The 7,322-nt window shown below is 36.3% G+C and overlaps 1 pseudogene; it reads left to right on the forward strand.

Moving 5' to 3' along the window:
- The first annotated feature begins 2,272 nt into the window (after positions 1 to 2,272).
- On the forward strand, positions 2,273 to 4,423 carry LOC101572995 (annotated as a pseudogene).
- Positions 4,424 to 7,322: the final 2,899 nt, after the last annotated feature.

A 7,322-nucleotide genomic window follows, 5' to 3' on the forward strand; every position in this document is an offset into this window, starting at 1 on the left:
CATAAAGAGAAATAGTTCAACTATCTAGGAGGTTGCTTTTGACAGGAAAATTATGTCATTATGTATTCGTGCAGGTGGTATGGGAGGAAAGCAAAGCAGATGATTTGCCTGGAAATGGGTAATAGGCTTTGGGACTAAGCATAATTTTTTGTAGGATCAACTGTATACATCACAGCAACCATATTGTCTTTATTTGTTTACTTTCCATAAATTTTCATTTGTTAATCTTGTAAAAATTTTATATCTAACTAGAGAGTACTTCATATAAAAAAACAGAAGAAAAGGAGTCCAGATATACCTAATGAAAAGTGTTACAACATGGGAAAACCTAAAAGAGAAATAATCTTACCAAAAATAACTAGAAAATTTTGCCCATTTACTCTTTTTTCCCCACATAATTGGTTATTTTATCTTAAGGGATACAGTTCTGCTACAATAAAACATCTAGCTTTTTGTGGTGACACTTGTCTGCAATACTAGTTATTAGGAAGGCTAAGGTGGGTCAAAAACAGTCTAGTCAAGTTAGTGAGAGGATATGTGTATAAATAAACAAAAAATTCTATGGTTAGAAGTAAATTTGAAAAAAAAATCTAGATTAAACATCCTTAAGGCTGGTGGTGATGTTTTGAGGGGTTTCCACACAGAGCATCCCCTCCTTATCTAAATTTAGAACCAAGTCAGACAGAACAAGAAAAGGCAATGAAAATGATCTACTAATGCTCATATTGCCAGTTATTAATGGAAAGAGAAGGGACTGTGGCCTGTTAACTCTATGTTTTGCTTTTGTGCTCAAGAGTGAGGAAGATGTGTCCTCCAAGTCAGAGACAGAGCTAGAAAAATCTAGTTCTCATAGCAGCCTGTGACACTAACCTGTGTAGCAGGACACATACTCCCTGTAAGAAATCTGGCTCCAAGTAGAAGGGAGAACGTGGCTTGGCTTAGCACACCCCCTTCTTCCACCCAAGTCATGGACAGATGAGTCCTCTGTGTCCTGCTTAGGAGTGAGTCTAAGCACCTTTGGCTAACCGATGTCTTTGATGGCTGGCTACAGAAAGGTGGGATGGCCTGGGTGTGTGTGTTTGAAGAGTGATAAGTGAACCTTTACGGTCTCCATCAGTGAAACTTACGTAAATTACTTTAAGCATTTTATACCAATAAAATAAGTTATAAAACATAGAGGTTGTTCCATCAGCCTCAGACTCCATTTCAAGTCTCTTCATTCTTCCAGTTCTTTGTAAGTATCAGACATATCTTAGATGGTGGTGATTTCATACAGGTTAATGAGAAAATGTAATTTTCCAAGCTGTTCAACTTGAAGGCGTTTATAAGAATTTCTTTTAGAAATCTGTTTAGTTTCAGAAAACTAACTTAATTACTAATTAATCCATAATGATAAGATGGATATTCATTCACATCTGGGTCAAGATCATATTGCCTGGTGATGACAGTGGAGATTGAGGTATCCAGGAATGTCTTCTCAGATTTCAAAAGGAAAACAATCCTTGTCTACGAGGTTATGTGGAACAGCAGATCATTTCATATTACTAAAAAGTGCTTAATTTATAGGAACTCCTAAGGTTTAATTTTCTCCTTTAATGTCAGAATTAAAATAAAATGCAGAGAGATAAAAAAATAAGAGCTTTTTTTTGGCCTATGTGCAAATAAGCTTCATGGACTTGATATATACCAATGTATTTTTGTTCTCTGATATGACAGAGATTGACATTTAAACATTATAGAACTTATACTCTTTCTAGTAAACATTAAAGGGAGAGGCTGGGGAGATGTCTTGGTGGTCTAAGTGCCCTGCCTGGCAAGTGCAAGGACCTGGGTTTGGTCCCTGATACCACATTCCATGCTGGTCCTGAAGCCTTGGGCAGCGGGAGCTGGCCACTGAAAACTGGTATGGTGATGCATGCCTGTAATCCCAGTACTGGGGAGGCTGAGACAGCTGGTCACTATGAGTCTGAGCTTTAAATAAATAAAAAGATTAAAAAAATAAAAAAGAAAGGGATATTGGGACCTGGGCTCTTCTTTCTCTCTTTCATTTCCCAGCCCGAAGGTAATGGTTTTATTGTACTGCACACGCCTGCCATACTATGCTTGTGTGCTACAGGCCCAAAGCAACACAGCCAACAGATCATGCCCTCAATCCTTCTGAAGTGTGGGCTAAAATGAACTTTTCGTATTTATAAGTTCATATATAAACTTATATAATACAAAAAGTTCATTATCTCAGACATTTTGTTACAGTAACAGAACACTAGTTAGCATGCATGGTATGGAAAATTTTTTATGACTATATATTTACCATACAAATCTAAAGAACAGGCAGAATGCACCTTCATGTGATCTTAGTGTGTCACTTTTCTTGGCTGCATTTCATAATCAATGTGGATAGTTGTTCTTTCTTGCAGCTGATTCCCTTAAGCTCTTACCTTTCAAATTTTTTGAAATCTGATTTGTGTTTTACTTTTTTATACTCAAAGTGGCATCAGGAATGATGGGTGTAGAATTGCCAGATTAATCTAATTTGGTCTTATTGCCACCACCTGGGTCCTTGCACCAGGCTCTGAGCCCTGTAAGCCTCTCAAGGTGCTTCTCACAGTCTCACAGACCTTCTCACAGCTCCACATCACACTTCTCATCCTTATGTTTCTGCTTCTCAATCTTTTTCTCTGTCATACAAGCCAGGATCTATATAATTTGAATATTTAGAATAGGAGAGTTTTCTTTGTATATGAACAGGCTAGCCAACCAATCCTTTGCATGCAAGTGTTTGTGACAAATACAAATTTATAATCAGACACTCCTTATTTCAGTTGGAGTAAAGAGCGAGGAATCTTTTCACTGTCTCTGAAAAGTTTCAGAAAGTCTGGTTTTTGCATTTGTGACTAGAAAAACCAGAAAGAATTTTTTTCAGAGAGTTGGAAAGCATAAGAATATTAACAGAAAATTATTATTATTATTATTATTATTATTATTATTTGTGGTACCAGGGATTGAACTCAGGACTTTGCACTTGCCAGGGAAGCACTTATTTCACTGAACTATCTCCCTGGTCCTAGATAATTATTTGAGTAAGTGTAAAATAATGCATACAGACAAGTTTAGGCTATGATTTTCAAAATAGCCATTATGGGAACTTAGACTTTCCTTTGCTGATGTTTTCTAATATTATCTTTTATTTTTTGATACCAGGATCAAACTCAGGAGTGTTGTCTCGCCAGGTAGGGGCTGTGCCACTGAACTATATACCCAGCCTTCTAAACTAATCTTTTGTCAATTTCCCTTATTCAAATTGCCTTTAAAACATCATTTTGAAGCACATCCATGCTTGAACATATATACAATGTGGGTAAAATATTTATACCCAAATTGAGGTAAGAAAACATGGGGCTGGCCAAATAGCTCAGTGGCTTAAAGCACCTGCAAGTGGGCTCAGGGGCCAGGGGTTTGATCCCTGAGCTTGTTGTGCCAGCCCCATCCCTGGGGCATGTTGATCACTATGAGTCCAATCTAGTTGTGAGTCCCTGTAGATCCTTAAGATTCAAAGAAAAAATAAATAAATAAAAGAAAACATCGTCAAGGTGGTTAATGCTTTTTTGATAGTAATGATAGCTCACATTTATTATAAACTTTATGTGTGTCAGATACTATTTTAAGCAATATGTGTACATTAACAAATTTGATCCTCACCAATCTGCTTGCTACTGTTATCCTTGTTTTGTAGATGAAGCAACTGAGGCATGGAGAGTTTAAAGAACTTAACCAGAGTTAGCCTGGTCAAGGAAGAATGCTTAAACCTAGGGAGTCTAGCTTCTTTGTCTGTACTCTTAACACTAAAATATATTACTCTCTAACAAAGATAAGACAGAACTGGTGGCTCGCCCATTCTTGGGCTGTGGAGGCCTGTGTGCCGGACCTTGCTCAGGAGGGACAGCTGGATTTCTTATGATGACTACCCAGTGGTTTTCCTACCTGCCTATGAGAATCCCCCAGCATGGATTTGCCACTTGAGAGAGTATACCACCCAGACTATACCAATGAGTTGATCCAGTTTCTACCCCAAATTGTCACACTTAAGAAGTTTCCTGGAGCTCAGTTGAGATTTAACAACCAAGGAAGAAAGGCTTCCCAAGTAGGCATCTTCATTTCCAAGGTGATTCCTTATTCTGATGCACATTAAACAGGACTTCAAGAAGGGGACCAAGTTCTAGCTGTGAATGATGTCGATTTCCAAGATATTGAGCCCAGCAAACCTGTTGAAAACCTGGAGACAGCCTATGAAATCAGCATGCATGTGCGTTTCTTTCCCTACAATTATTATCCCCCAAAAGAGAGGACAGTGCACTACAGTTTCAGCTCACTAGCCAGGTGCAGCACAAGCTGGCTGGGCCCAAGAAAGCTACTTGGGAAATGATTTTCTCAGCCCCTTTCTGGCACATTGGGTGGGGAGGACACAGAGACATAGTAACCAACTGTGTTACCCACACTGTACTGTCTTTGCAGTCCCTGGTTTTCTAGATGAGCTTCATTGCCTGAAAAGAGAAGCATGATGAGGGCTAGGATAAGCCTAGTCTGTAGAGAATCAGCTAGACAAGGTAACTGGCATTTACTAAATACCATAGGCTAGGTGCTTACCTAGGCTAATGTTTTGATTATAAAAATAAGTAGAAAGTAAAAGAATCTTCTGATTTTCCAGCCATCTCATCCCATCCTTATATTACTGGAAGTTTTGTATATACTTTAGGGACTCCAGTGACACACTATTTCTGCCCCTTCTCTGTCCTTTCCCCTCAACAATTAAACGCAATATGAAATAAATATTGTGACTTTTCAATAATAATGATTTAACATAAAATACTCTTGAAACAAGAAAAAGCTCTTCCAAACAGAGAAGTCAGTAGAAAAAAATAGCAGCACCTTAGCTGTTAGGATTTGTGTCAGATGTTCCCCAAGCCCTCATGCAGTATGGGCTTTTTCATAGGTGGATGAATCTGGAGTGTGTGATGCTGAGATTAAGGGTGTGCAATTAGTAAATCAGCCCAGTGATTGCTTTAGCATATTTGCAGCTAGAACTAAGAGGATGAGTTCTATTCCCGCCCTGTGGCAAGGAGAAAGGCTTGTCCTTCCCTTGTTGCTTTGCTACCTTTGGGCTACTATGGAAAGCTCCCTCTGTTACTACTTGTACTGTCTTCCACCACCATGAACTGTTGCCCCTCTTCCATGTGTCAACCTGCCCTTTGCAGCCAACCAGTTAAGGACTGGAACCTGTATAAGCTAAGCTAAATAAACTTTTCCCTTGTATTAAACAACAACAACAACAACAACAACAACAACAACAACAACAAAGATAAGACATTACACTGAAGAACTGAGTTGAATTTACTCATATTATTAAAAAATTGATTTTTTAAAATAAAAAAATCATAAACTTATTGATAAATATACTATATCCAAGGAGATATTTATAAGAATACAATGTACAAATCTATGATCATAAATATAATTTCTATAAAATGTATGCTTTTTATTTATTAATATTATTATTTTAAATGTATTTGGTTGTTTCAGAGTCTCATTACACAGCTCAGACTCCTAGGGGTCCTCCTGTTTTTTTCAGCCTCCTAAGCACTGGGGTTATTCATAGAGGGCAGGACTGGCACAGCATGTGTTGCTGGAGATCAAACTGCCATCCCTGTGCTTGCCTAAGCAGGTGCTTTAGTCTGCTGAGATATCTCATAGGCCCAAATGTATGCTTTTTAAAGGAAAAATTTAGATGCAGAAATTTTTCAAGAAGTAAAAATTTGAAAAATTAAGTCATAGAAACTTTGAAGAACAATGTCAACCATATCAATGAATGGCTCTATATTTCAGCTTTCTTTTATGTTATTGAAACAAGTTATTTTTTAGTCTTATAAAGAAGAATAAACTGTAATTTATATATGATGAAATGTGCAACAGATCATTAAAAATAGAGAGTTCCAATTTATTTTTGTGGAATTAATTTAATCCTAATATTACAATCTTTCAAAGAGTAAGTAGAAAAATACATCAAAATGTTAATTACATAGATGGATAAGAAATTTGCAAATAAAATAACAACTTACCGAATCCCCTAGTATATTTGGGATTGCATTTACAAGCATGCTCTGTGGAGAGTTATGTATAAAATGATAGTATAGGAAAAAGACAAAACTGAAAAAAGTGAATTTATTAACTTGTCATGTGTAATAGGGTATTACTATTAAAAAAGTTTTGAAAAACAGTTGTGAAATTCAGCAGCAAAAATTTTTCTCCAAAGTTATTCATATAGTCTAGTCTGTAATGTTGATAACTGGGTGATACTTTTGCCTTGTCCCTTACCATAACACTTAGATGGCAACAGAGAAGCAAAACTAGAAAATACTTGACATAATGGAAAAATATTGCATGATATTATTAAATGAATGACTCCAAAAAGTTAGCATATTATAATTCAAACCTTGCAGAACGCATTTCATACAGACTGTATCAATTGCAGGGCAGTAAATACATGTGTTGCTAACTGGTTTTCTTCTTTTCTCTGCTTACTACCTTGTTTAGTAATGAGCATAGATACTTTTTCAATCACAGCCAATGTATTTTTAAAGAGGTACTTGGAGGACTTAGACATTCAGATCTTATTGATCTTCCTCTGCCTGCCTTTGTACCTATTTTAACCTCACTTTCACCCTCACCCATATTTTTAGCTTCAAGGTTACAAATAAGAATGACAGCTGTTAAGTCCAACACATACTTGCCCACCATACTCTGTATTATCCATTTATAGCATTTGGCTCATCCTACAGCTCTTCTGTTTAGATGACATTTCATTGCTGTAATTTTCTCTTTTCCTATTCTTCCCAGAAGACTCAGAGTCCAATAACATCAGATGCTATTTACGTGTATATAAATTTCCAACTTAGTATCTTCAGCCCAAACTTCTCTTTAGTGTTTTCATCACATAAACTTGACTTGAAATAAGTTCTTGAGGATTGCACTAGTTCTTTAAATGAAACAACTTCAAATATATTCATTTTATTTACAAAATTGCTCTTATCTTTGTATTCTTCCATGAACTTTAAAGAAACCAGTATTTACATATTTTCTGGGCTAGGACTTATTAAAAGCCATTGATTGCTCAAGTTGCATCTTTTATGAATTATATATCTCTTGAATTATTATTTTTACTTTACTATACCATTTAGTGAGTAAAAAAGGAATGAAGACATTGCAAAGAAAAAAACAAAAAAGGGAATTATACATAATACAATTTTATCAGAAAGTAAAAATGTAAA

The sequence above is a fragment of the Octodon degus genome, unplaced genomic scaffold, assembly GCF_000260255.1.
Source record: "Octodon degus isolate 3935 unplaced genomic scaffold, OctDeg1.0 scaffold00133, whole genome shotgun sequence".
Classification (NCBI taxonomy): domain Eukaryota; kingdom Metazoa; phylum Chordata; class Mammalia; order Rodentia; family Octodontidae; genus Octodon; species Octodon degus.